Here is a 27,886-nt window from a genome sequence, read left to right as displayed (position 1 = left end):
TTGTAGGGAGGTAGGTGGGGTGAGGACACGGAAGGTGCAGGATGGGGAGAGGAGCAGACCCACCTCTCCCCCGGTCCTGTTGTCTGGTCTGGGGGTGTGACTGAGGTGAAGCCCACCATAGGAGAGGGCAGCCTCTGCGGCAGAGTCAGAGGGGGTGAGCCATGTCTCAGTGAGTGCGAGGATGGTGAGGGTTTTGGAGAGGAAGAGGTCGTGGACTGCTGTAAGTTTATTGCGCACGGATCTGGCATTCCAGAGAACGCAAGGTAGGGGGAGCATGTGTTTGTGGGTGGGATGGATGGAAATAAGGTTGGAGCGAGGATGGGTGTTGAGGTTATTTGTGGACAGAGAGCTGTGAAGTGTATGAAGCAGGTCAGCAGGGGAAGCTTGTCTGGCAGCAGGCTGTGGTCCAGGATTGGGTGATATATCACCAGCTGCAAGTAAGAGTAGGAGGGAGAGAGTAAGCAAATGTGAATGGGATTTAAATGTTTGTGAGGTTTTTGAGCTGCTGGAGGGAGAGAGAGATTTCAGGAGAGCTAACAGTTCATGAGAAGCTGAGTAAGATGAGGAAAGCAGAGCAGGTGAAATGAATATGGAGTGTGGTACACTGGGAGGATGCACATTGCAATGCAACTTGTAGATATTTGCAGACAGGCAGAACATGAGAAAAAGTGCAGTAAACATAGTAATGGTCTCTGATTATAACCAGGAAGTTTCCAACCACTAAACAGTTTATATGAGTATGCAGTTAGTGCAAGCAAACCTGTGTAAATGAAGAAGCAGAGTCTACTTGGCTGTGCAACATATATCCAGCAGTGGCATTTTTAGCAATAGCATTGGAGGCAGTTGTGGATGCAGCGTAGTAGTTCCCAGCAGAGTCCCGTGGCTGTTGAATCCTGTTTGAATTCCTGGGTGAATTCTTGGTAAATTGTTGGTAAGTTGTGAAGCACTTTGTAATAAATGGCACTTAGGAATTAAATGGCACGAGTGACCTAGGCCACGAGTGACCAAGCTCCAGCACTTAAATAGGTATGATAGCTACCATGGTGGAATTGGAAGTGATTCTCAAATAGAAATTGGGAAAAACAGTTCAGCTGAGGATGGGTGTGGCTACCAAAACAGCCCTGCCATAAATAATTGGTGGTCACTGGGCTGGAACACAAGGATTCACAAATGTAATATGTGATTTTACAAACACTGCTGAACTACTCAAATTTATATTAAACAGTCTTAGTAGCAATGTATGCAGCAATCATACCATAGACGTGCAGATGATTGCAGTCACAGATTGTAAAGTAGACTTTTGCAAGGAAGCAGCAATCATACCATAGACGTGCAGATGATTGCAGTCACAGATTGTAAAGTAGACTTTTGCAAGGAAGCAGCAATCATACCATAGACGTGCAGATGATTGCAGTCACAGATTGTAAAGTAGACTTTTGCAAGGAAGCAGCCATCATACCATAGACGTGCAGATGATTGCAGTCACAGATTGTAAAGTAGACTTTTGCAAGGAAGCAGCAATCATACCATAGACGTTGTGATGGTCAGAGAGGATGTCTGCTTGATTCTGGTCTGGTTTTGGATGGAAAGGTTCTGGATAATGACTGTTGTTGCAATTTAGCAACAACATTATCTGGTAGATTAGTTTGGGATCCAGGGCTGGCGTGTATTGGGAGAAGGGTGGGCCTTACACGCCACTCCAAGTCCAGGCCTGAGTCTGGCAGGTGGAGGGTTAATGGATTCACCTGTGTCGATTTGCATAAGTACCTGCATCAGGCAGGATGCATGGGGCTGTATGTGGAGCAAGCAGGCTCCGGAAAGGCTGTGTAGCCAAGAGGGCTGCCAGGGCTGCAGCAGCAGGGAAGCTGCTGATGCGGAAGTGCTGGAGGGGAGTTGGACTCCAGTACTGGAAAACCAGGAGAAGCCTGGGAAAGATGAGTGGCACCAGGACTGCCATTAGGCCCGTGGCAGGGTGTCACTGAAAAGCCAGTGTAGCTGGAGAAGGCTGTATATTTTTGTGCTGTTCCTACAGTGTGTTTACTGAATATCCAGAGTGATTTATTTTGTTGCTGTTTATGAACACTGTTTGACTGACAATAAAGCTGGATTGTTTTATTTTTACCCTAAAAAGACTCACTGGCTGGTGTGTTATGACCCTTGATGCTGCTGACCTACTCTACCATTGAGTTAAAAACCCCCAGAATATCACAACGTGCAGATGATTGCAGTCACAGATTGTAAAGTAGACTTTTGCAAGGAAGCAGCAATAATACCATAGACGTGCAGATGATTGCAGTCACAGATTGTAAAGTAGACTTTTGCAAGGAAGCAGCAATCATACCATAGACGTGCAGATGATTGCAGTCACAGATTGTTAAGTAGACTTTTGCAAGGAAGCAGCAATCATACCATAGACGTGCAGATGATTGCAGTCACAGATTGTAAAGTAGACTTTTGCAAGGAAGCAGCAATCATACCATAGACGTGCAGATGATTGCAGTCACAGATTGTAAAGTAGACTTTTGCAAGGAAGCAGCAATCATACCATAGACGTGCAGATGATTGCAGTCACAGATTGTAAAGTAGACTTTTGCAAGGAAGCAGCAATCATACCTATGGGTATCCATGACTAGAGATGGCCCAAATGGTTCGGTGGCCGGAAGTTCCCGGCAAAGATCAGCTGTTCGCACTCGTGTTGGACGGTGGACACAAGGCGTGTTCGACCCGCCCTCTATACATCATCATTGAGCTAAACCTTTACCCCTTACCTCACAGTCAGTAGACACATGGCAGCCAATCAGCTAGCACCCCCTCCTGGACTTGCCACCCCCTTTAAAAAGGCAGTTGCGTCAGCCATTTTGGATTACTCTCTGGTCGCTGTAGTGAGAGGAAGGGACAGAGCATTGCTGCAGCAGATAGGGAAAGTTAGCTTGGCTTGTTTTCTTGTTCCTCAATGTCTGACTTTCTTTGAAAGCACCCCAATTGTGTGCAACATACCTTAGCCCACTGGCACCCACCCAGAGCTCAGCACACTACTGCTATTGTTTGCCACATTACTAGCAGGCACAGTACCACTCCAGTGTTTGTTACCCACTGTTTTCTGATAGAACTATTGAATATCTCTGTGTGTGCGACACTCCAGAGCCCACAGGCACACAGAGCTGTGTGCACAGCACACTACTGCTATTGTTTGCCACATTAAATAGCAGGCACAGTACCACTCCAGTGTTTGTTTCCCACTACACAAAGATTGCAGCCGAGAGGACTAACACTTAAAGAGACACTGAAGCGAAAAAAAATATGATATAGTGAATTGGTTGTGTACTATGAATAATTACTAGAAGATTAGCAGCAAAGAAAATATTCCCATACTTTTATTTTCAGGTATATAGTGTTTTTTCTAACATTGCATCATTCTATAATATGTGCAGATTACACAACACTCAGCATTCAAAATGAGTCTTTCAGAGCAGTCTGTGAAGTAATGACCTCTCCTCTAGCAGAGAAAAAGTAAACAGTTCACTTACAGTTAAGATAATAAGTCAGATAACAGCCCTCTCCACGACTAACTTAGTCGGAGAGCTTAATGGCTTGTTTGCATAGAGATAACAACTGGAGTTTCTCAACTCTTCCTGTACTGGAAACAATTAGACTGATGTATCTGATCTTAATGTTTTATTTCTTAGCTGTACTACACATACAAATCATAATATCATAATTTTTTTTTTTGCTTCAGTGTCTCTTTAAGTCCTGAGAGTGTCAACTATTAACAACTCTTGGTGATCATCACATCCAGACGGCTTCTCTGCTGCAGTGGCGCGCTCCCATGCGCAATCTCGGGCGTGCCCCTGTGCTGCTCCCCGGTAGCCCTGAGATCAGTGAAGGGGAACATGGTTCCCGTTCACCGATCTAAGTCCCCAGCAGAAAAACCGACGGTCTTTTATCAGAGGCTGCAGTCTTTCTGAAAAAAAAAAAAGTTTTCCGTCCTCCTTAGGCTTCCGGGAAGCGAGGATGACATTGGAAAAAAAAATCAATGTGGCCATCTTGTGGCCAAATCATAAAACTACATCTACATCTTTACTTTTTAAATATGCATGTGAAGGGGGTATACTAGGAACATTTTTTAAATTATAAGCTTGTAAATAGAGATGGATGCAAAACTGAAAAAATGCACCTTTATATCCAAAGAAAATATTGGTGCCATACATTGTGATAGGGACAAAATGTAAATGGTGTAATAACCGAGACAAACGGGCAAATAAAATACATAGGTTTTAATTATGGTAGCATGTATTATTTTAAAGCTATAATGGGCGAAAACTGAGAAATAATGAAGTTTTTCAATTTTTTTTCTTAATATTGCTGTTAAAATGCATTTACAAAAAAAAAATTCTTACCAAAACGTACCACCCAAAGAAAGCCTAATTAGTGGTGGAAAAAAACAAGATATAGATCAATAAATTTTGATAAGTAGTGATAAAGTTATTAGCGAATGAATGGGAGGTGAAAATTGCTCTGATGCATAAGGAGAAAAATCCCCGCGGGCTGAAATGGTTAAACAGCGAGTTTGGTCTTTCAGAGTTTGGTTTGTCAGTGTGAAGCGGGCATAACCCTTACACTACCTGATCCACGTGTACACACACTGGACGTTTTAAAGCACTTTATTCCACAAATGTAGGAATTTACTGTGATTTCTGCCCTTCAGCTATTAAAACACAACTGCGTCAACTACGTAATTTTTGGTGGGACTTTTGGCATTAATCCACCTCCGACATGCCACAGTCCAGGTGTTGGACTCCTTGAAACAACTTTTCCATCACTTTTGTGGCCATAAAGAGTCCCTATAGGTTTTAAGATTCGCCTGCCCAATGAAGTCTATGGCGGTTCACGCAAATTCAAACTTTTATGAAAGTTCGAGTTCGGAGTCCGCAAACCCAAAATTTGATGTTCGCGACATCTCTATCCATGACACAGTTGAATCCTTAATATGCATTAGGAGCAGACTGCATGTGGAATTTACTAGCATATTCATATTTATCTAAGATCATTGTCAAGTAATGTAGGTGTTTGCAGCTTTTAACAATTTAAGTTTCTCAGTATGTTTTCCACTAGGCACAAAATTCTAGGCATTGGCCCAGTAAAATATTTTTTAGCTTTTTAACATACAATAGCAAGAAAAAGTATGTGAACCCTTTGGAATTATATGGATTTCTGCACAAATTGGTTATAAAATGTGATCTGATCTTCATCTAAGTCACAACAATAGACGATCAGTCTGCTTAAACTAATTCCACACAAATAATTAAATGTTTCCATGTTTTTATTGAACACACCATGTAAACATTCACAGTACAGGTGGAAAAAGTATGCGAACCATTGGATTTAATAACTGGTTTAACTTCCTTTGGCAGTAATAAATTCAACCAAACGTTTCCTGTAGTTGTAGATCAGACGTGCATAACGGTCAGGAGTAATTCTTGACTATTCCTCTTTACAGAACTGTTACAATTCAGCAATATTCTTGGAATGTCTGTGTAAATTGCTTTTAAGAGGTCATGCCACAGCATCTCAATCTCAATGAGGTCAGGATTCTGACTGGGGCACTCCGGAGGGTTTATTTTCTTCTGTTTAAGCCATTCTGTTGTTGACTTCTATACTTTGGGTCATTGTCCTGTTGCAACACTCATCTTCTGCTGAGCTTCAGCTAGTGGACATTAGAGATGGCCAGAACGGTTCACCGGCGATCGGTTCCCGGCAAATTTCGGTGGTTCGCGTTCACCAACGATCGCGAACTTTTCCGGAAGTTCGGTTCGCCCCCATAGTGCATCATGAGGGTCAAGTTTGACCCTCTACAATACATCACAGTCAGCAGGCACATTGTAGCCAATCAGGCTACACTCCCGCTAGAGCCCCGCCCCCCTTATAAAAGGCAGTCAGCATCAGGCATTGGACTCACTCGTGTGCCTGCTTTAATTGGAGAAGGGAAAGCTGCTGCAGACAATCATAGGGAAAGCTTACTTAGGCTCTTGTAGGCTTCTTAGCTTGCTCCTTGCTGATTCTTCTTGCCAAAAAAGCACCCCTCAACAACTCTTTTGAGAGCTAATCTTGTTCTTGCGATCTATTTTTTTTTGTGTGTGTGTCACTTGTGTTGCATAGACAGCCTCGGTAATTCCTACTGTGTGTGCCACTGCCAGGCCCAGCACATTCAGTGACTACCTGTGTGTGTGCCAGGTGCACATTGTAATACCCATCACTGCATATACCTACCTGTTGTTCACAGTGCACCCACCTACCTACGTTATTTGAGCGCATGCAGTGTCACTGTGCCTGTCCGTTACCTGTCTGTGTGGGCCAGGTGCACATTGTAATACCCATCACTGCATATACCTACCTACCTGTTGTTCACAGTGCACCCACCTACCTACATGAGTGCATGCAGTGTCACTGTGCCTGTCCGGTACCTGTCTGTGTGTGACAGGTAGTGTTGGGCGAACAGTGTTCGCCACTGTTCGGGTTCTGCAGAACATCACCCTGTTCGGGTGATGTTCGGGTTCGGCCGAACACCTGACGGTGTTCGGCCAAACTGTTCGGCCATATGGCCGAACTAAGAGCGCATGGCCGAACGTTACCCGAACGTTCGGCTAGCGATGTGATTGGCCGAACGGGTCACGTGTAGTGTTGGGCGAACATCTAGATGTTCGGGTTCGGGCCGAACATGGCCGAACTCCGAACATAATGGAAGTCAATGGGGACCCGAACTTTCATGCTTTGTAAAGCCTCCTTATATGCTACATACCCCAAATTTACAGGGTATGTGCACCTTGGGAGTGGGTACAAGAGGAAAAAAAATTTAGCAAAAAGAGCTTATAGTTTTTGAGAAAATCGATTTTAAAGTTTCAAAGGGAAAACTGTCTTTTAAATGCGGGAAATGTCTGTTTTCTTTGCACAGGTAACATGCTTTTTGTCGGCATGCAGTCATAAATGTAATACATATAAGAGGTTCCAGGAAAAGGGACCGGTAACGCTAACCCAGCAGCAGCACACGTGATGGAACAGGAGGAGGGTGGCGCAGGAGGAGAAGGCCACGCTTTGAGACACAACAACCCAGGCCTTGCATGAGGACAAGAAGCGTGCGGATAGCAATTTGCATTTTGTCGCCATGCAGTCATAAATGTAATACAGATGAGAGGTTCAATAAACAGGGACCGGAAACGCTAACCCATCACAGATGTTCATTGTTCATGTTACTTGGTTGGGGTCCGGGAGTGTTGCGTAGTTGTTTCCAATCCAGGATTTATTCATTTTAATTTGAGTCAGACGGTCTGCATTTTCTGTGGAGAGGCGGATACGCCGCCGATCTGTGACGATGCCTCCGGCAGCACTGAAACAGCGTTCCGACATAACGCTGGCTGCCGGGCAAGCCAGCACCTCTATTGCGTACATTGCCAGTTTGTGCCAGGTGTCTAGCTTCGATACCCAATAGTTGAAGGGTGCAGATGATTTGTTCAACACAGCTACGCCATCTGACATGTAGTCCTTGACCATCTTCTCCAGGCGATCGGTGTTGGAGGTGGATCTGCACGCTTGCTGTTCTGTGTGCTGCTGCATGGGTGTCAGAAAATTTTCCCACTCCAAGGACACTGCCGATACCATTCCCTTTTGGGCACTAGCTGCGGCTTGTGTTGTTTGCTGCCCTCCTGGTCGTCCTGGGTTTGCGGAAGTCAGTCTGTCGGCGTACAACTGGCTAGAGGAGGGGGAGGATGTCAATCTCCTCTCTAAAGTCTCCACAAGGGCCTGCTGGTATTCTTCCATTTTGACCTGTCTGGCTCTTTCTTCAAGCAGTTTTGGAACATTGTGTTTGTACCGTGGATCCAGAAGGGTATAAACCCAGTAATTGGTGTTGTCCAGAATGCGCACAATGCGTGGGTCGCGTTCAATGCAGTCCTAGGCCGAAGAGGTCACAGCCTAGGGTCACAAAACCTGTTTATTTGGGCAATTTCAATGGTGGCGAGTCTGACGTACATAAATCGCAGCAATGGCCGTTAGCAACGTCTGAATCTCACAAAATGTCTCATGCAGGTAGAAGACATATTGTTAGACTTGGGCTCCAAAGATGGGGTCCCTACATCTCTGCAAACCAGAGTTACAGGGCTCCAAATTTGGTAAAATCCCCCATAGGCTTTCATTGGGCCTCCTATTTACAGTTCCAAAATCTCACATCTTTTCAAAGGGCAATTACTCAGCAGTGGCAAATTTTCTAGCATTGTAGGGACCCTTAGGGGGAACATTACTGGTGAGTTTCGGGCCCCTAGGCCAAAGAGGTCATAGCCTAGGGTCACAAAAACCTGTTTATTTGGGCTATTTCAATGGTAGTGATGGTGACGTACATAAATCGCAGCAATGGCCATTAGCAAAGTCTGAATCTCACGAAATGTATCATGCAGGTAGAAGACATATTGTTAGACTTGGATTCCAAAGATGGGGTCCCTACATCTCTGCAAACCAGAGTTACAGGGGTCCAAAATTGGTAAAATCCCCCATAGGATTGCATTGCCTCCCTATTTCACTTTCCAAAATCTCACATCTTTTCAAAGGGCAATGGCTCAGCAGTACCAAATTTTCTAGCATTGTAGGGACCCTTAGGGGGAACATTACTGGTGAGTTTCGGGCCCCTAGGCCAAAGAGGTCATAGCCTAGGGTCACAAAAACCTGTTTATTTGGGCTATTTCAATGGTAGTGATGGTGACGTACATAAATCGCAGCAATGGCCGTTAGCAAAGTCTGAATCTCACGAAATGTATCATGCAGGTAGAAGACATATTGTTAGACTTGGATTCCAAAGATGGGGTCCCTACATCTCTGCAAACCAGAGTTACAGGGGTCCAAAATTGGTAAAATCCCCCATAGGATTTCATTGGGCCTCCTATTTACCGTTCCAAAATCTCACACCATTTCAAAGGGCAATGGCTCAGTCAGCAGTGGCAAAACTCACCAGTCATGATCCCCCTAAGGGTCCCTACAATGCTAGAAAATTTGGTACTGCTGAGCCATTGCCCTTTGAAAAGATGTGAGATTTTGGAAAGTGAAATAGGGAGGCAATGCAATCCTATGGGGGATTTTACCAATTTTGGACCCCTGTAACTCTGGTTTGCAGAGATGTAGGGACCCCATCTTTGGAATCCAAGTCTAACAATATGTCTTCTACCTGCATGAGACATTTCGTGAGATTCAGACTTTGCTAACGGCCATTGCTGCGATTTATGTACGCCACCATCACTACCATTGAAATAGCCCAAATAAACAGGTTTTTGTGACCCTAGGCTATGACCTCTTCGGCCTAGGGGCCCGAAACTCACCAGTCATGTTCCCCCTAAGGGTCCCTACAATGCTAGAAAATTTGGTACTGCTGAGCCATTGCCCTTTGAAAAGATGTGAGATTTTGGAAAGTGAAATAGGGAGGCAATGCAATCCTATGGGGGATTTTACCAATTTTGGACCCCTGTAACTCTGGTTTGCAGAGATGTAGGGACCCCATCTTTGGAATCCAAGTCTAACAATATGTCTTCTACCTGCATGAGACATTTCGTGAGATTCAGACTTTGCTAACGGCCATTGCTGAGATTTATGTACGCCACCATCACTACCATTGAAATAGCCCAAATAAACAGGTTTTTGTGACCCTAGGCTATGACCTCTTCGGCCTAGGGGCCCGAAACTCACCAGTCATGTTCCCCCTAAGGGTCCCTAGAATGCTAGAAAATTTGGTACTGCTGAGTAATTGCCCTTTGAAAAGATGTGAGATTTTGGAACTGTAAATAGGAGGCCCAATGAAAGCCTATGGGGGATTTTACCAAATTTGGAGCCCTGTAACTCTGGTTTGCAGAGATGTAGGGAACCCATCTTTGGAGCCCAAGTCTAACAATATGTCTTCTACCTGCATGAGACATTTTGTGAGATTCAGACGTTGCTAACGGCCATTGCTGCGATTTATGTACGTCAGACTCGCCACCATTGAAATTGCCCAAATAAACAGGTTTTGTGACCCTAGGCTGTGACCTCTTCGGCCTAGGACTGCATTGAACGCGACCCACGCATTGTGCGCATTCTGGACAACACCAATTACTGGGTTTATACCCTTCTGGATCCACGGTACAAACACAATGTTCCAAAACTGCTTGAAGAAAGAGCCAGACAGGTCAAAATGGAAGAATACCAGCAGGCCCTTGTGGAGACTTTAGAGAGGAGATTGACATCCTCCCCCTCCTCTAGCCAGTTGTACGCCGACAGACTGACTTCCGCAAACCCAGGACGACCAGGAGGGCAGCAAACAACACAAGCCGCAGCTAGTGCCCAAAAGGGAATGGTATCGGCAGTGTCCTTGGAGTGGGAAAATTTTCTGACACCCATGGAGCAGCACACAGAACAGCAAGCGTGCAGATCCACCTCCAACACCGATCGCCTGGAGAAGATGGTCAAGGACTACATGTCAGATGGCGTAGCTGTGTTGAACAATCCATCTGCACCCTTCAACTATTGGGTATCGAAGCTAGACACCTGGCACAAACTGGCAATGTACGCAATAGAGGTGCTGGCTTGCCCGGCAGCCAGCGTTATGTCGGAACGCTGTTTCAGTGCTGCCGGAGGCATCGTCACAGATCGGCGGCGTATCCGCCTCTCCACAGAAAATGCAGACCGTCTGACTCAAATTAAAATGAATAAATCCTGGATTGGAAACGACTACGCAACACTCCCGGACCCCAACCAAGTAACATGAACAATGAACATCTGTGATGGGTTAGCGTTTCCGGTCCCTGTTTATTGAACCTCTCATCTGTATTACATTTATGACTGCATGGCGACAAAATGCAAATTGCTATCCGCACGCTTCTTGTCCTCATGCAAGGCCTGGGTTGTTGTGTCTCAAAGCGTGGCCTTCTCCTCCTGCGCCACCCTCCTCCTGTTCCATCACGTGTGCTGCTGCTGGGTTAGCGTTACCGGTCCCTTTTCCTGGAACCTCTTATATGTATTACATTTATGACTGCATGCCGACAAAAAGCATGTTACCTGTGCAAAGAAAACAGACATGTCCCGCATTTAAAAGACAGTTTTCCCTTTGAAACTTTAAAATCGATTTTCTCAAAAACTATAAGCTCTTTTTGCTAATTTTTTTTCCTCTTGTACCCACTCCCAAGGTGCACATACCCTGTAAATTTGGGGTATGTAGCATGTAAGGAGGCTTTACAAAGCACAAAAGTTCGGGTCCCCATTGACTTCCATTATGTTCGGAGTTCGGGTCGAACACCCGAACATCGCGGCCATGTTCGGCCTGTTCGGCCCGAACCCGAACATCTAGATGTTCGCCCAACACTAGTGACAGGTGCACATTGTAATACCCATTGCTGCATATACCTACCTACCTGTTGTTCACAGAGCACCCACCTACCTACGTGAGCGCACGCAGTGTCACTGTGCCTGTCCGGTACCTGTCTGTGTATGACAGGTGCACATTGTAATACCCATCACTACATATACCTACCTGTTGTGTTTAGTGCACCCACCCACCTACGTGAGTGCACGCAGTGTGATATACCACTCCGTGCATACCTGTTAACTGCACCTGTGTGACTGCACATTGTATTAGTCAAGTCAGTGCATACCTTTTACTTCATCCCCCCCAATATGAACAAAACAAAAGGCAGAGGCAGGCCACCTGGCAGGTCTGTTCGAGGTCGCGCTATCGTGATTTCGTGCGGCCCTCAACCAAAGTACAGTGTTCAGAAGAAGGCACGTGCCATCAACCCCCAATATTGTCAGGACGTAGTTGACTATTTAACACAGAACAGTCGGCCGCCACCACCACCAAAGTGCCATCACTTCAGGGCTCAGCAGTGTGGACATTTTTTGTGTGTCTGCCTCAGATGAGAGCAATGCCATCTGTACTCTCTGCCACCGAAAACTGAGCCGTGGAAAGACCAAGACCTGCGTAGGGACAACTACCTTACAAAGCCAGATGATTACAAAGCACAAACTGTAATGGGATGACCACCTGAGGAAAAGCAGCACACAAAAGCAAAGCCACACACCGCAGTGGAAGATACCAGGCCGCAGTTTGTTTTCAAAAAAGGCGATACCTAAACTGTACCGTGATGTTGAAAGGCAAGTGGTGACATCTCTGGCACAACGCGTTGGGTCAAGGGTCCATCTGACCACGGATGCATGGTCTGCAAAGCATGCTTAAGCCTGCCCAAAGACTAAGTCAGTCCCCACACACAACATCTCTGCCTGCGACTGACTGCCTGCCCCAAGACTAAGTCGCTCCCCACACAGCACCTCTGCCCAGTGTGCCCACAGGTCGCTTGACTGCTTTCTCCGCCACCACCAACAGGATCCAGGACTCCAGGCGGATTCCTGACTTTTTAAGATCGCGGTGAAGGGGCTTGTGTAACAATGAAGCAATGACCGCCAGCTATATGAGTGTCTCGGGGGGGGGGGGGGGGGGCACACCCAAGATAATAAGGTCGTGGCTTCATTGTGGACAGACCAAATTTGATCAGCTGGATAGTCACTGTTGTTCTATCATTGAGCTACCACAGCCCGGCGACCATATGGGCTTGAAAACCGCCACGGGCTGCACTCTCGCCATGGTGTGCACCAGTCCAGCACGGCCATCACTACACAAACAGCTGTTTGTGGTGCATGACATAGTGAGTTTGGTGTGTCAGTGTGAAGCAGTACTCTAATTACACTCCCTAATTGATGTATACACATGCAAGATTTTTTAAAGCACTTTAGGCCTGCAATTTAGCATTTAATGTGATTTCTGCCCTTAAAACGCTGCTTTGCGTCAAATCCAGATTTTTCCCCGGGACTTTTGGCGTCTATCCCACTCCACCATGCCCCCCTCCAGGTGTTAGACCCCTTGAAACATCTTTTCCATCATTTTTGTGGCCAGCATAAGTGTTTCTAGTTTTCAAAGTTCGCGTCCCCATTGAAGTCTATTGCGGTTCACGAAAGTCTGCGCGAACCGAACTTTTATGGAAGTTCGCAAACCCGGTTCGCGAACCGAAAATCGAAGGTTCAGGCCATCTCTAGTGGACATATGGCCTTAAGTTCTCCTGCAAAATGTCTTTGAAATAAATGTTTCCTTTGTTGATAGCAATCCATCCAGGCCCTGATGGAGCAAAGCAGCCCCAAACCATGATGCCCTCACCACCATACTTCACAGTTGGGAAGAGGTTTTGATTTTGGTATGTTGTGCCTCTTTTTCTCTACACCGTGTTGTATGCTTCTTCCAAACAACTCAACTTTGGTTTAATCTGTCCACTGAATATTTTGCCAGTACTGCTGTGAAACACCCAGGTGCTCTTTTGCAAATTTTAAACATGAAGCAATTTTTTGGGGGGACAGCAGTGGCTTCCTCGTGGTATCCTCCCATGAACTCTATTCTTGTTTAGTGTTTTACCTGTCCTACATTCAGTAACATGGATGCATGTATGCATATGCCAGAGACTTTTATAAGTCTTTAGCTGACACTTTAGGATTCTTCTTCACCTCATTGAGCATTCTGCACTGTGCTTTTGCAGTCATCTTTACAGGACTGATAATCCTAGGGAGAGTAGCAGCAGTGCTGAGCTTTCTCCATTTATAGACAATTTGTCTTACTGGCGAGTGATGAACTGCAAGGCTTTTGGAAATATTTTTTACAACCCTTTCCAGCTTTATTCAAGTCAACAGTTCTTAATCGTAGGTCTTCTGAGAGCTCTTTTGTGCAAGGCATCATTTACATCAGGCAATGCTTCTTGGGAAAAGCAAACCCAAAAGTGGTGCGTGTTTTTTATAGGGCAGGGCAACTGTAACCAACACCTCCAATCTCATTTCATTGATTGGATTACAGCTGGCTGACACCTCACTTCAATTAGCTCTTGGAGATGTCATTAGTCTAGGGGTTCACACAATTTTCCACCTGCATTGTGAATGTTTACACGGTGTGTTCCAAAAAAAGTGGAACCATTTAATTATTTGTGTGGTATTAGTTTAAACAGACTGTGATTGTCTATTGTTGATGAATATCAGATGAAATTTTATGACCAATTTGTGCAGAAGTGCATATAATTCCAAAGGGTTCACATGCTTTTTCTTGCTACTTGCTACTGCAGATGGTAAAGAAAATGTCTGAATAACCACTGTTACTACTGCCTAGAAATACGTACAAAGTTGGACTCCTGGGTATAGGTCAACTAAAACCAGTATAGGAATGCGTCCCTGAATGACATAGAACTCATCATGTATTATAAAGAGCTAACTGTGCATTGGGGGATATGAGAAAGCCAAATTTTCAGAAAACACTTTATTATTGAAGCTAAACACGAATAAGAATGCTCATACCAACTTACTTCAAAAGTTTAATAAGAATATTATAGTACCACATATACAATCTTTTATTGGTGAAAATAATTTATTTTCCATTGCACCAGTCTAGACTTCCCTTTGCTCTGCTGATAAAGCCTGAAACCAAAACAAGTCTTTGTGGAACCATAAATCTATGATGAAAAGAAATCAGAAATAGGAGAGATGAAAAAATGACTTATTTTGAATCTTCTGTCACTGAGCAGTATTCCTCAGCATTAATGGAAAATCAATCTAAGAGCTAGCTGTCTTAAACACTTCCTTTCAACCATTCATTTGTTAAATTGTCAGAACTCATCAATAGCCCTAGAAGCAGTGCTCTGTTTATTAGCAGTGTTGGTCTTTTAAACCATAATAAATTTGTAGATGCATAAATGTGAATTTTAAAAGCAAAGAGAATTGGAACAGTAAAGACAAATGAAGAGTTTAAAGGACGTGTGATTTAACCTCAGAAGTGGCCGGCAAAAAAGACAGGAACCTGCAAGCTGCTACGTTGCCAAACAACCTTGTATTGCAATCTGAGGTTCCTCCAAACCTAAGCTTGTTATATAATAGAGATGAGCAAAATAGTCTCTGACATGCTTGTGAAGATTTCCTCAAACTTCCAACAGTTCAGCAAAATTTTGCGAACTTGCGTTGCATTGTAGTCAATGGTGTCAACTTCTGTGGTTAATAAAATGCCCCCATACAGTCTATCATCACAAAATTTGCTAGATAAGGTAGGGAGAATAAAAGAATAGAGAGAACAAGTCAAAAAGACCCATCAACAGGTCGTGTTTTGGGGAAATCTACACAGTTAGTTAAAGCGGACCCAAACCAAACATTTTTTTAATTAAAAATATTTAGTTGCACCACTCTGACACATCCAAAGATAAATAAACACTCCTTCAAACCTATGATCATTTCAGTGCATGCTTTTCACCCTTCTCTTTTCATAGCTAGGGTTATACTGGGGGCAGCCATTAGCAATTCCTCCATTGCCGGACACCATCTACTCCACCAGTTTGCCGGAAAAATCCCGGCAATTTGAAAGGAAGGGAGGGGTTCCTCCAATAAATGTAAAATATTTTATATTTGTCATCATGCAGCTGAAAAAAGGCTGCAATTTATTATTATAATTTAGAAAATAGATTTTATTTCTGAAATCTTGTATTTTTAATTTAGGTCCTTTTTAATCCATATAGCTGAGACACTAATTACATCTTTTGTGCATATGTGAGGTCCCCTGCAAAAAATGCCCTCACAGCCGGGACAAGGTCATCCAGCACCCAATGCTAAGACACCAATGTGCGCCCTTCCATCCCTCCCACCCCAGCCATCACACACTGATTGCTATTAGACTAAGAAGTGCCCCAGGGGCACCAACACCTTAATCTCTTCTTATTTAGCTTGCAGTCACTGCCATGTAGCCCCTTTTCTTATTTATTTCTGCTTCAAACACATCCAGGGAATGATAGCTGAGTGAGTTTAGCACCCCCTCCTACACTGCACCCTGAGACTGGAGCCTCTCTTGTCTCTGCCTCGACCCAGCCCTGCATGGACTAAGACTGGATTCTGAGAAGAGGTTTTGGTAAACACTGATGAAGTCGTTTTTGAGAAAATCAATGTTAATGTTTTTGTTTTGTAAACCTGGTAAATTACAGAATGTTGCAGTTTTCTTAATAACATGTTGACTTGTTATGCATTTTATACATCTTTAAAAGTGGACAATATGAGAACCCCTGTCCCAAGCTTCTTGTCACCCATGCAGGCTGATCTAGCCAAAATTCACAGTTCAGACCACATGGGGCTCGTTACCTTGAGCCATACCAACCCACAGGGGACTCTGGACAAGACGGCATGCAAAGCCTGTCGCTCTCCCCTAAAGCCCATGTACATATCATAGTCAAGGGACTCATCCTTACTTCTGTGGATTAGATGTGGGGGTTACTTACGCCACACATGCAATTCGCAATTACTATGTGAAATCATAATGCAAAATTACAGGAAAAATTGTAATTAATTTTGTACATAAACTTAATCAGGAACCATAATTTAGTGTAATTTTCATGTAATTTCATGCCGACTTTAGCGATTAATAGCAATGCCTTCATACATGCTATCATCACCAAAATTGCTACCTATGTTAAGGGTATTAGTGGAAATAAGACAAAAAAGGACATTTTCTTAGTAGTTTTTGAGATAGTTGATTTTGAAAATTCAAAGAAAAATTGAAAACACATTTTTCTTAGAATTCTTAAACTGTTCTAAAAAATGACACAGTCAGGCCTCTTGCACACTGCACGCGATTCCGATTCAGATTCCGCTTTTTAATCAGTTTTTACATCCGATTCAGATTCTGATTTGCAGTTTGCTCCTTGCACACGGAAAATCGGAATCGGAATCGGATGTAAAAACTGATTAAAAAGCGGAATCTGAATCTGAATCTCTTGCAGTGTGCAAGAGGCCTTAGAAGATACAAAGTATTAATTTAACCTGTTTCTTGGTAGTACAAGTGTTATAGTACACTCCAAGGGACCAGGCAAAGTGGTTTACTAAATCAGACTACCAACATTATATAGAAAATGGCCATGATTAGTGCATTAGAGGAGCTCAATATCTGGCTTTATACTACACCGGGTAAGTTTAATTTAGCCTAACTCCTGGCACTATCATTTAGCATTTCACTTGGCTTATCCCTGTACTTCGTTTGTTTTACAATCTGTCAAACTAGACTGAGCGTTATATTCTCACATGAAGTACAGTCCCAAATAACATTAGTAAGTTCCATAGTACTGAGACAAAGGGCTTGATTCACAAACCCGTGCTAACTGTTAGCACGGGCATGCTAAAGTTAGCACATGAAGTGCCGTTCGCCGGACTTTTGCGCACTAAAGTGCCGCGGTCGCGGACATTTGCGCGCGATAATGCAGAATTTTGCATAGAAAAGTCAGCGTTATCGCGCGCAAATGTCCGCTATCGCGCGATCGTGGCACTTTGCGCGCAAAAAGTCCACGAGCGACACCTTCACGTGCTAACTGTTTAGCATGCCCGTGCTAACAGTTAGCACGGGTTTGTGAATAAAGCCCAAACTGTTTGTTTTGTCAAACCTCTTTGCTTCCACAGTCCTTTTTTGCATTCTGTCAATAAGGCCTCCATCAGACAGGCAGCTGACAGGCGGTGAATTCACCACCTGTCAACTGCTCTCCTGCATCGGCACTTGTTAGTGCTCTGGTCAAGAAGCTTCCCCTGTTGAGTCACATCTGAGTGTGGCAGAAGCTGTGTTCAGACACAACATGTCACGGTTTTCTGCTGCCAGGTAATGCCAACAAGTGTCTAGCCCAGACATGCTTGGTGTTACAACCATGGCCTTTGGACTGCATTTAAATTAAACCAAAATGGTGGCAGATGGGATGCTGAACTGCCTAGCAAGTGTGCAGTTCAGCCTCCCAGCTGAAAGAGACCTGATACTAACAGTATAGACTTATAAGGTTTTTAAAGAACCCCCAAACTATCTTTATTGAAAACAGAGGAGAATCTGCAAAGTTTGTGTATAGTAAAAGGCACTGTTGCAGTGCGACGTAACAGATGCATTGTTATGTGGAAAGCCGCACTACTGTTATGTGGAAAGTCACAATGTTTAACCTATACATCATTCATAATGTGTTTGGTTTGGTGCAATCTAATGGAGAGCAGTAACTCAATGCTCTACATGCAGTGCATCCTCTATGATAGCCATTCTCAACCGGAGTACCGCAGAACCCTAGGATTCCGTGGGAAACCTTCAGGGGTTCTGCAGCATTTTGTTACTTTTGCGGGCCAAAATATGTATTTATTTATTGTATTTATAAAGTGCCAACATATTACGCAGCGCTGGACATTAGTTTAGGTTACAGACAATATTTAGGGGTGACATACAGCAAAATGACAATACATGAATACAAGAAAGACCAGATCATGCAGCACAGTATGAGTACAAGGTAATGCTTAGTCAGTCACTGGACGAGAGCATGGAGATTAGGCATGTTAGGTTCACATAGATGCATAGCATGGGTTCACAGTAATGGAGGTGCATGATCAGGTAGGACACAAAAGGAGGAGGACCCTGCCCAATGGCTTACAATCTAGAGGGAGAGGTAAGGGCACGAAAGGTAGGGGACCAGAATTCAGCTGTGGGTTTAGAGCACTTGTGAGGGGTAGTAGGCCAGAGTGAAAAGATGAGTTTTGCGGGCTTTCTTGAAGATGTTGAAGGAGGGGGCTGCCCTAATGAGTGGAGTTAGGGAGTTCCATAGTGTTAAAGCAGCTCTTAAAAAGTCCTGGAGACGTGCATGGGACTGGGTGATGCGGGGGGCGGTTAGGCAAAGTTCATTGGAAGAGCGGAGTGAGCGGCTAGGTGTGTACCTCTGAGTAAGATCGGAAATGTAGGTTGGACAGGTTTTGTGGACAGATTTGTAGGTCAGACACAGTATCTTGAATCTGATTCTGGACTGGATAGGAAGCCAGTGGAGGGATTCAAGGAGGGGATCCGCCATGGTGGAGCGATGGGAGCAGTGGATAATTCTTGCTGCCGCATTCATGATGGACTGCAGTGGGGCTGTTCGGGCCATAGGGTGACCAGACAGCAGGGCATTGCAGTAGTCAAGGCGGGAAATTATGAGGGCATCGATGAGGAGTTTGGTGGTGGCAGAGGTCAGGAAAGGGCGAATCTTACAGATGTTATGAAGGTGGAAGTTGCAGGACTTTGTGAAGTTTTGGATGTGGGGAGTGAAGGAGAGTGTGGAGTCCAGGGTGACACCCAGACAGCGGGCTTGAGAGGTAGGGCGAATGATAGTGCGGTTAACAGTGACATGCACATCTGGGAGGTTCATGGATGGCCGGGGTGGGAAGATCATAAATTCCGTTTTGTCTAGATTTAGTTTCAGGAACCTAGCAGACATCCAGGAGGAGATGGCTGATAGGCAGGAGGAAACCTTGTCCATGGTAGTGGTGGATATGTCAGGGGTGTGGAGGTAGACCTGGGTACCATCTGCATACAGATGATAGGTAAAACCCATGGAGGAGATAACATTGCCAATGGAGGATGTGTATAGGGTGAACAGTAGGGGGCCAAGGACCAAACCTTGGGGGAATCCCACCGAGAGGTGGTTGGGGGTGGACGAGGACTCATTGAAGGCGGTCGTGAAGGAGCGGTTGGAGAGATAGGATGAAAGCCAGGACAGTGCGAGATCGTGAATGCCCATGGACTGGAGGGACTGGAGGAGTAGGGGATGTTCTACTGTGTCAAAAGCTGCTGAAAGGTCAAGGAGGAAAAATAGTCCCACTTCCTCATGTTTGTGGGACAAAGTAGTCCCAGTCCACTGCTGTTGCAACCAGCGGATTGATCTTAGCTGCAGCCAGCGGGTTTATCTTAGCCACAGCGCATCACCAAGCTGCGATTGACCGGCTTTGCTTTTGAATAGGAAGGCAGCGGCAACTACATGTGATAGCAAGGGAGAAGAGATGGAGCGCACAAGTGATAAAGCGGGAGAGAAGACGAGAGCACGGAGCCTCAGGAGAAGGAGAGAAGCCGATGGAAAACAAGAGAAGAAAGATGCAAATCAAGTGCACTGTGCACCAATAATCTGGGATGGTATGTGGATTTATTCAGCCCAAGGACCTTGATAGTTACTGTGCCTGCATGCAAAGATACCCAGGAGGTGCATAGTGGCACACTTATCACTGACACTAGTTCACTGACTTCAATGTTTGAGGGTAATTATTAATGCTTTTGATATATGGGGGTCATTGCTGCATTTGATATGTGGCTGATGTATGTGTCATGGTGACATTTTGTATGTTGGAGTCATTGCTGCATTTGATATGTGGGTATCATGGCTGCATTTGATCTGTGGAGGTCATGGGTGCAACTTGACGGGCTAAGGTTACTAGTTACTGCATAATGCGGTTGTTAACAATGACGCTCAGTTCAGGTGTCCTTTCAGCACAGCCAGGAAGGTAATGACCAATAGTAGGCTCTTTAAAGCGGACCCAAACCAAACATTTTTTTAAATAAAAATATTTAGTTGCACCACTCTGACACATACAAAGATAAATAAACACTCCTTCAAACCTATGATCATTTCAGTGCATGCTTTTCACCCTTCTCTTTTCATAGCTAGGATTATACTGGGGGCAGCCATTAGCAATTCCTCCATTGCCGGACACCATCTACTCCACCAGTTTGCCGGAAAAATCCCGGCAATTTGAAAGGAAGGGAGGGGTTCCTCCAATAAATGTAAAATATTTTATATTTGTCATCATGCAGCTGAAAAAAAGGCTGCTATTTATTATTATAATTTAGAAAATAGATTTTATTTCTGAAATCTTGTATTTTTAATTTGGGTCCACTTTAAGCCACGTAAGTGCCTTCACATATGCATATAATCCCTTATAGCTCTGCAACTCATGCCAGACAAGCAGGAAGCACCACAGTATGAAGACCATGAGGTGATACCCAGAGCTTGCGGAATGCTCTGGAGATGATTAAAGGAAACCTAAAGCAATCGTGAAAAAAAGAGTTTCACTTACCTGGGGCTTCAACCAGCACCCTGCAGCCAACCTGTGCCCGCGCCGGGACAAAACGATCATCCGGTCCCACACAGCAGCTCAGTTTATATCTCAGCGACGGGCCAGTTGATAGCCACTGCCAGTTGTATCAGTATTTGTGATGTTTTATATGATGTGTGGAACTTAGGGCAGTTTCTGGGCTAAATTGCACACAGGGGGAGGGTGTAGAAATCCCCCCCCCCCCCGGTGAACTGGCGAACCTACACCATGCCCTCAATATAAATAGTCAAGTATGGGTGCCTCCAGCAGAGATAGCTAGATAGATGCCTCCAGTATAGGTAGCCAGACATAGGTGCCCCCAGTATAGGTAACCAGCTAGGTATAGGTGCCCCCAGTATTGGTTAGCTAGGTATAGGTGCCCGAAGTATAGATTAGCTAGGTATAGGTGCAATCAGTATAGGTTAACTAGGTATAGGTGCCCCCAGTATAGGTTAGCTAGGTATAGGTGCAGCCAGCATAGGCTAGCTAGGTATAGGTGCCCCGTATAGGTGATGGAGGGAGGAGCCGCAGCCACACTGAGACTAAGCCACACCTCCTCAGCCCCGGAAGAGGGAGGGAGATGTCAGCCCTCCTTCTTCTCCCTGGGGGCTCCCCTCCATGCTCCCCCCCTGTGGTGGTCTGGAGCACTGCGGGAGAGCAGGTATTTGGCATTTTGCACTCTTTGTTTTTTCCACCAACTGGTGCTCAGATCCTTTACAGGCTTTGATGCATATTAGACATACTGTAGGCGATACACACAGTGTCCATTTGGATTGTAAATGTAGGGACAAGTGTTGGTCCCATGTACTATGTTCATTTAATTGTCTTAGTTCACACTATGCACATTCTTGATGATCTATTGTAGACACTTATGTTTTTTTAGGATTACAAGTGTTTTCAAGAATAAAATAATCTATTTATGGTGATTCCTATTCTTACAATGTGTGGATCATGCACGTAGCATATCTGTATTGCCCACAACCTTTGTATTCAGTTTTTAGGTACAACATTATTTATTTATATATATATTTTTTTAGCATATTTTTTTGCATTTGGGCTAACTATACTATATACTGCTAGAGACTATTGTTTTTAAGCATTAATATTACTTAATCTTAATTATTCATTACAATTACTCCCTATCTTTTGCTGGCTCTAACCACTCCGATTTTTAGCAGCCCAACCCTAATTTTATCTTGTTCCCCTTGTTGTGTATTCCATTATTATTGTTTGTGATTTCATTCACTATCATTTACGTGTAATAAAGATGATATATTTTGTATTTTCACCCACTGGTGCATTGTGAGATTCTTCTCTCTTGTTTTGCGCATACTACTTATTCATATCTCTAGATACGCACAGTTTGAGATTTAATTAACCTACAGTTTGACATATACGCTGTGCTCTCTGGGATCCTTTTCTGTTAGTACTTCCTGCTAATCAGGAATTACAGAGAGTAAGCTAAGCAGAACTGCAGTGCAGACAGAGGAACCAGCTCAAGTGATCGGCGCTTGGAGCCGGGAAGGAGGCGAGTTACTTCTTCCAAGAGGCTACCCACTGCACCTACTCTGCAGCGGAGGGGGGAGTATGAAGCGGGGCCCTGGGGAGAGGGAGGTAGAAGTCAGCCCCCTCCCCACAGCTAAGTTCCAGTGTGGCTGTGACTCCCCCCTCCATCACTGCGCCCCCCGCACTCACTGCGCTCTGGGTGGGTACCCACCTCGCCTGCCCCTGGAAACGGGGCTGGTTGAACTACTCATGTATCTGTGGTTTTCCCTATTGTCTGCTTTATACTATTGCAACACACACAATTGCTCACTACCAGTTTAAGCAAATTCCTACCTTTATCTGGTCAGCAGGCGCCAGTCAGCCAATCAGGTGTACGGTCATACACACTTTGCCTGCCATACCAAATCTAGCAGGAATTGCATAAATTAGCATTCAGGTGGGAGGCTTCGGTTGGACATAATCGTTGATTACATATTTTACAGGGACCGCCGCGTGTAGGCATCTCCCACACAGTCCCCTCCCTAACCACTCACCTGTCACCCGCATCCTGGAAGCAGCAAAAAAGAAATTAAAATCACAAACGCTGGTTCACATGACAGTCAGGAGCCCCAGTCTCTCTCACTGGCGGGGGCCCCTAAACCACCATGCGATACCTAGAGGGAAATGCGGGCGCGCCCTAGACCTCTCACTTCCAGGGACTTCTCCCCCATCACCTCTAAACTGAATGCTAACTGCAACACACACAATTGCTCACTACCAGTTCAAGCAAATTTCTACCTTTATCTGGTCAGCAGGCGCTAGTCAGCCAATCAGGTGTACGGTCATACACCCTTTGCCTGCCATACCAAATCTAGCAGGAATTGCATACATTTGCATTCAGGTGGGAGGCTTCGGTTGGACGTAATCGCTCATTACATCTTTGACAGGGACCGCCACGTGTAGGCATCTCCCACACAGTCCCTTTCCTAACCACTCACCTGTCAACCCGCATCCTGGAAGCTGCAAAAACGAAATTAAAATCACAAACGCTGGTTCACACGACAGTCAGGGGCCCCAGTCTCTCTCACTGGCGGGGCCCCTAAACCACCATGCGATACCTAGAGGGAAATGCGGGCGAGCCCTGGACCTCTCACTTCCAGGGATTTCACCCCCATCACCTCTAAACTGAATGCTAACTGCAACACACACAATTGCTCACTACCAGTTCAAGCAAATTCCTATCTTTATCTGGTCAGCAGGCGCCAGTCAGCCAATCAGGTGTACGGTCATACACCCTTTTCAGCTTCCAGGATGCGGTTGACATGTGTGTGGTTGGGGAGGGGACTGTGTGGGAGATGCCTACACGCGGCGGTCCCTGTAAAAGATGTAATCAACGATTACATCCAACCGAAGCCTCCCACCTGAATGCTAATTTATGCAATTCCTGCTAGATTTGGTATGGCAGGCAAAGGGTGTATGACCGTACACCTGATTGGCTGACTGGGGCCTGCTGACGAGATAAAGGTAGGAATTTGCTTGAACTGGTAGTGGGCAATTGTGTGTGTTGCAGTTAGCATTCTGTTTAAAGGTGATGGGGGTGAAGTCCCTGGAAATGAGAGGTCCAGAGCTCGCCCGCATTTCCCTCTAGGTATTGCATGGTGGTTTAGGGGCCCCCGCCAGTGAGAGAGACTGGGGCCCCTGACTGTCGTGCGAACCAGCGTTTGTGCTTAATACTATTTACAGCACTATGGAAGATGTTGTCATATATATTATATATAATATATATATGTATATATGTATATATGTATGTATGTATGTGTGTGTGTGTGTGTGTGTGTGTGTGTGTGTGTGTGTGTGTGTGTTAATTTAAGCAGCTTTTGAAAACCATTGACGTTGTACGGAAGTGAATTTTAAAACACGAGTTCATTAAGGAATGCCATTATGCCATTTACTCACCATCTGCATGTATTTTCTTCTGCTAATTGTTTTTTAGTGTCTACTTCACAACAAGAATGTCCCAGACAGTCAGACATCACTTAGCAGGAGAAACTGAGCAGCTACACATCTACATTTCATATTCCAGATGGAACTAGTAACACTGAATATTGATGATGAAGCAGCAAGTATTTAAAAAAAAATACCTTTGTTTTGCAGTTATTCATACTTTAATCTCAATTAAAGTACTAAAAATGAAGATTGTATAGACATCGCATATAGGCTTCCAGCGAATCTGTAGCAAGATTTGGCCTATAGAACCCTAACATATATAAATACAAATATATTGTACATCCGATATTATTTCCACTACACAATTTTGCACACATTTACAGTAAATCTCATGTACCCCTTTGAAAATAACTTGGCTACCTTTCTAGTTAGAAGTAAGTGATCTTGTCCAGTAAAAAATGGGGATGATGGGGATGATTTAGAATTGGTCAGCAAGGCTTTATCAAAACATATCAATTACTCCAGGTTTCTACACCTTAATGGAGGACTATGCTGGTTTTTCAGTAGTGCTTCTTAAAGTGAACCTCCGGACTAAAAATCTACTCAGCAGAATTGAAAAGGCTTGGTGTTTCTTTAACAGCATCAGAACTTTGTTTTTCGTACCAAAGCATCATTTTTTGCTGTATTTTTAGCTAAGCTCCACCCATCAAAGAAAACTGCCCAAGCTTTTTTTCTCTTGATGCTGTGCAAAGCATGATGGTATTTCCTATGTTGTTGTTCACGTTGCCTAGCAACTGGTAGGGGTGATCAGCACACAGGACAGTTAGAACTGCGTCTCATGCTGCCTGTCACCTCCTTTCAAGCAAAAAGATGGCTGCTCTCATGAAATCAAACATTTGCCTGTTCTTTTAAAACAGGGTGGGTAAGAGATTATATTACCTATCTATTTTAATTAACATAACTAATGTAACTTAATGACAGTATGTTTGTTTAGGCTGAAGTTCCTCTTTAATTATGCCTCAGCTTAGTTACTTTGAGATCAGTTCAGTCAAAGAATATTGTTTCCCAAGTGAAAACTCACTTTGTTTGGCTGGAGCTTCTTCAGGGTATCCTATGTGTCAACATACATATATCCAGGCACATCGCCTCTAGTTAGGACATTAAATAAATTATTATTAGGGAAAGGGAGGTGCTGAAGGGGGTGTGGCTAGAAAACAGCAAAAATCTATTAACCCTTCGCACACTCACATGCAAATGTTCAAACAATTGCATTCACAGATTCACTCATCCAGGCACAACTGTTATCCCTACAGCTAAATTAAATGCCAGGGTTTTAGTTCACAGAAGAATGCATTCTTATGCTTAATCACCTATACTGCGCAGAAGTACCCAGGTAAACATAGGTGTCCTAACTCTGGCCCTGTAACATGCATAGTGCAGACATGCAAACACATTCATTGCATCAAACCTATCAATGGATTAGGAGCACACATCCTAACTTCCTCTCCTGGGAAAGACAAGGCAGCTAATGTTATGTGTCCATGTGCACCATGCGGACACATAACATTAGCTCCCTTGTGCGATTGGTAAGATGCACTGTCTTTCCCAGGAGAGGAAGTTAGGATGTGTGCTCCTAATCCATTGATAAGTTTGATGCAATGAATGTGTTTGCATGTCTGCACTATGCATGTTACAGGGCCAGAGTTAGGACACCTATGTTTACCTGGGTACTTCTGCGCAGTATAGGTGATTAAGCATAAGAATGCATTCTTCTGTGAACTAAAACCCTGGCTTTTAATTTAGCTGTAGGGATAACAGTTGTGCCTGGATGAGTGAATCTGTGAATGCAATTGTTTGAACATTTGCATGTGAGTGTGCAAAGGGTTAATAGATTTTTGCTGTTTTCTAGCCACACCCCCTTCAGCACCTCCCTTTCCCTAATAATAATTTATTTAATGTCCTAACTAGAGGCGATGTGCCTGGATATATGTATGTTTATTCTTATCATTGACCCCTGTGGCTAGGGTCCAATTCGGTGCACTCCCCCCTTCCCCTGTATGTTTGTCAGCATGCAGACAGCTTATGCTGGTGTATTCGCATGGTGCACATGGACACATAACATTAGCTCCCTTGTGCGATTGGTAAGATGCACTGTCTTTCCCAGGAGAGGAAGTTAGGATGTGTGCTCCTAATCCATTGATAGGTTTGATGCAATGAATGTGTTTGCATGTCTGCACTATGCATGTTACAGGGCCAGAGTTAGGACACCTATGTTTACCTGGGTACTTCTGCGCAGTATAGGTGATTAAGCATAAGAATGCATTCTTCTGTGAACTAAAACCCTGGCTTTTAATTTAGCTGTAGGGATAACAGTTGTGCCTGGATGAGTGAATCTGTGAATGCAATTGTTTGAACATTTGCATGTGAGTGTGCGAAGGGTTAATAGATTTTTTTGGTATCCTATGTGTCGGTCTGGGCTTGCAGAGCTGTTAGCAGCTCTAGGCCTATTTGGTAGTGATGATTAGGGATGAGCGAAACTGCCCAAACCATTTCCACAATTTTTTTTTTTAAAATCACAGCAATTGTTGCAAAATGTTTGACATTTCGCAAATTTGCATTGAAGTCCATGAAGCTGATTTCCGTGGTTGATTGCCAAACCCCCATACATATCAAACCAAATGTGGTATGTATATTAAGGAACATGTTGAAATAAGAATTTTTCATAAACACCTTATAATTTTGGAGAAAATTGAAAATAAACTAATGAAATAAACGATTGTATCTATCTTCCTTCTCCTAAAAATGACATACGATATTCCACAGTTTTATTTTATGTTTAAATCTACTTTTTAAGTTGTAACTGTTTTATTGTTTTTGATCAATCACACATTCATTGATGTATGCCAGAGCTAAAATTTATGAACTATTGACCTTTTTTATCTCTTTCCTGCTCTCAGAAGCCATTTTCTGCTAGGAAAGCGGTTTATAGTTTAGAAGTGTTTTATAGTTAGAATTTCTTATCAGTGAGGGTCACACTGTAGTCACTTCCTGTCTGAGTCAGGACTGAGTCAGCCATTTACATACCTGATATTTAACTCTTTCAGGCAGAGAAAGAAAAAAAGGAACACGGCATAGTTATTTGTGTGCTAGGCACTGTACATACACATGTCTATCTCATCATGTCACATGTCACCTTGGTGTAACATTCGGTGTAACACAGAGAGCGTCTGATTATTGGTGAACTGCAGTATCACCAAGAATACAGATATATACCTGATTATTGATGATCTGCAGTATCACCGATAATCAGATATATTACTAACCTCTGGACCCCTGAGAGATATGAGTGTTTGGTGCAACAGTAATACTTTGAGAACAATACCAGGAGGACAGGTACAAGACAGTAGGGAATACTGCTGGAGTAGTACCTTACAGCAGCCTGAGACTCTCCCGTGGGGAGGAGTCAGACTGGGAGAGGGAAGGA

General features: G+C 44.1%; 1 long non-coding RNA gene across 2 annotated transcripts in view; it reads left to right on the top strand.

Annotated features, from left to right (window-relative positions):
- The window catches only part of LOC137518459 (uncharacterized), a 260,370-nt gene that overhangs the window by 98,445 nt on the left and 134,039 nt on the right, over positions 1–27,886 (top strand). The window contains exon 4 of one of the 2 annotated variants that reach the window (XR_011020824.1): positions 24,449–24,572. The exons of the other annotated variant lie outside the window; for it this stretch is intronic. This is a non-coding gene — a long non-coding RNA (uncharacterized lncRNA). Of the gene's footprint in view, positions 1–24,448; positions 24,573–27,886 lie in introns of those variants that run through there. 2 annotated transcript variants of the gene reach the window in all.

The sequence above is a fragment of the Hyperolius riggenbachi genome, chromosome 5 (genome assembly GCF_040937935.1).
Source record: "Hyperolius riggenbachi isolate aHypRig1 chromosome 5, aHypRig1.pri, whole genome shotgun sequence".
NCBI classification, from domain to species: Eukaryota; Metazoa; Chordata; class Amphibia; order Anura; family Hyperoliidae; genus Hyperolius; species Hyperolius riggenbachi.
Note: the sequence above shows the minus strand (reverse complement) of the source record. Positions and strands in the feature narration are given on the sequence as shown.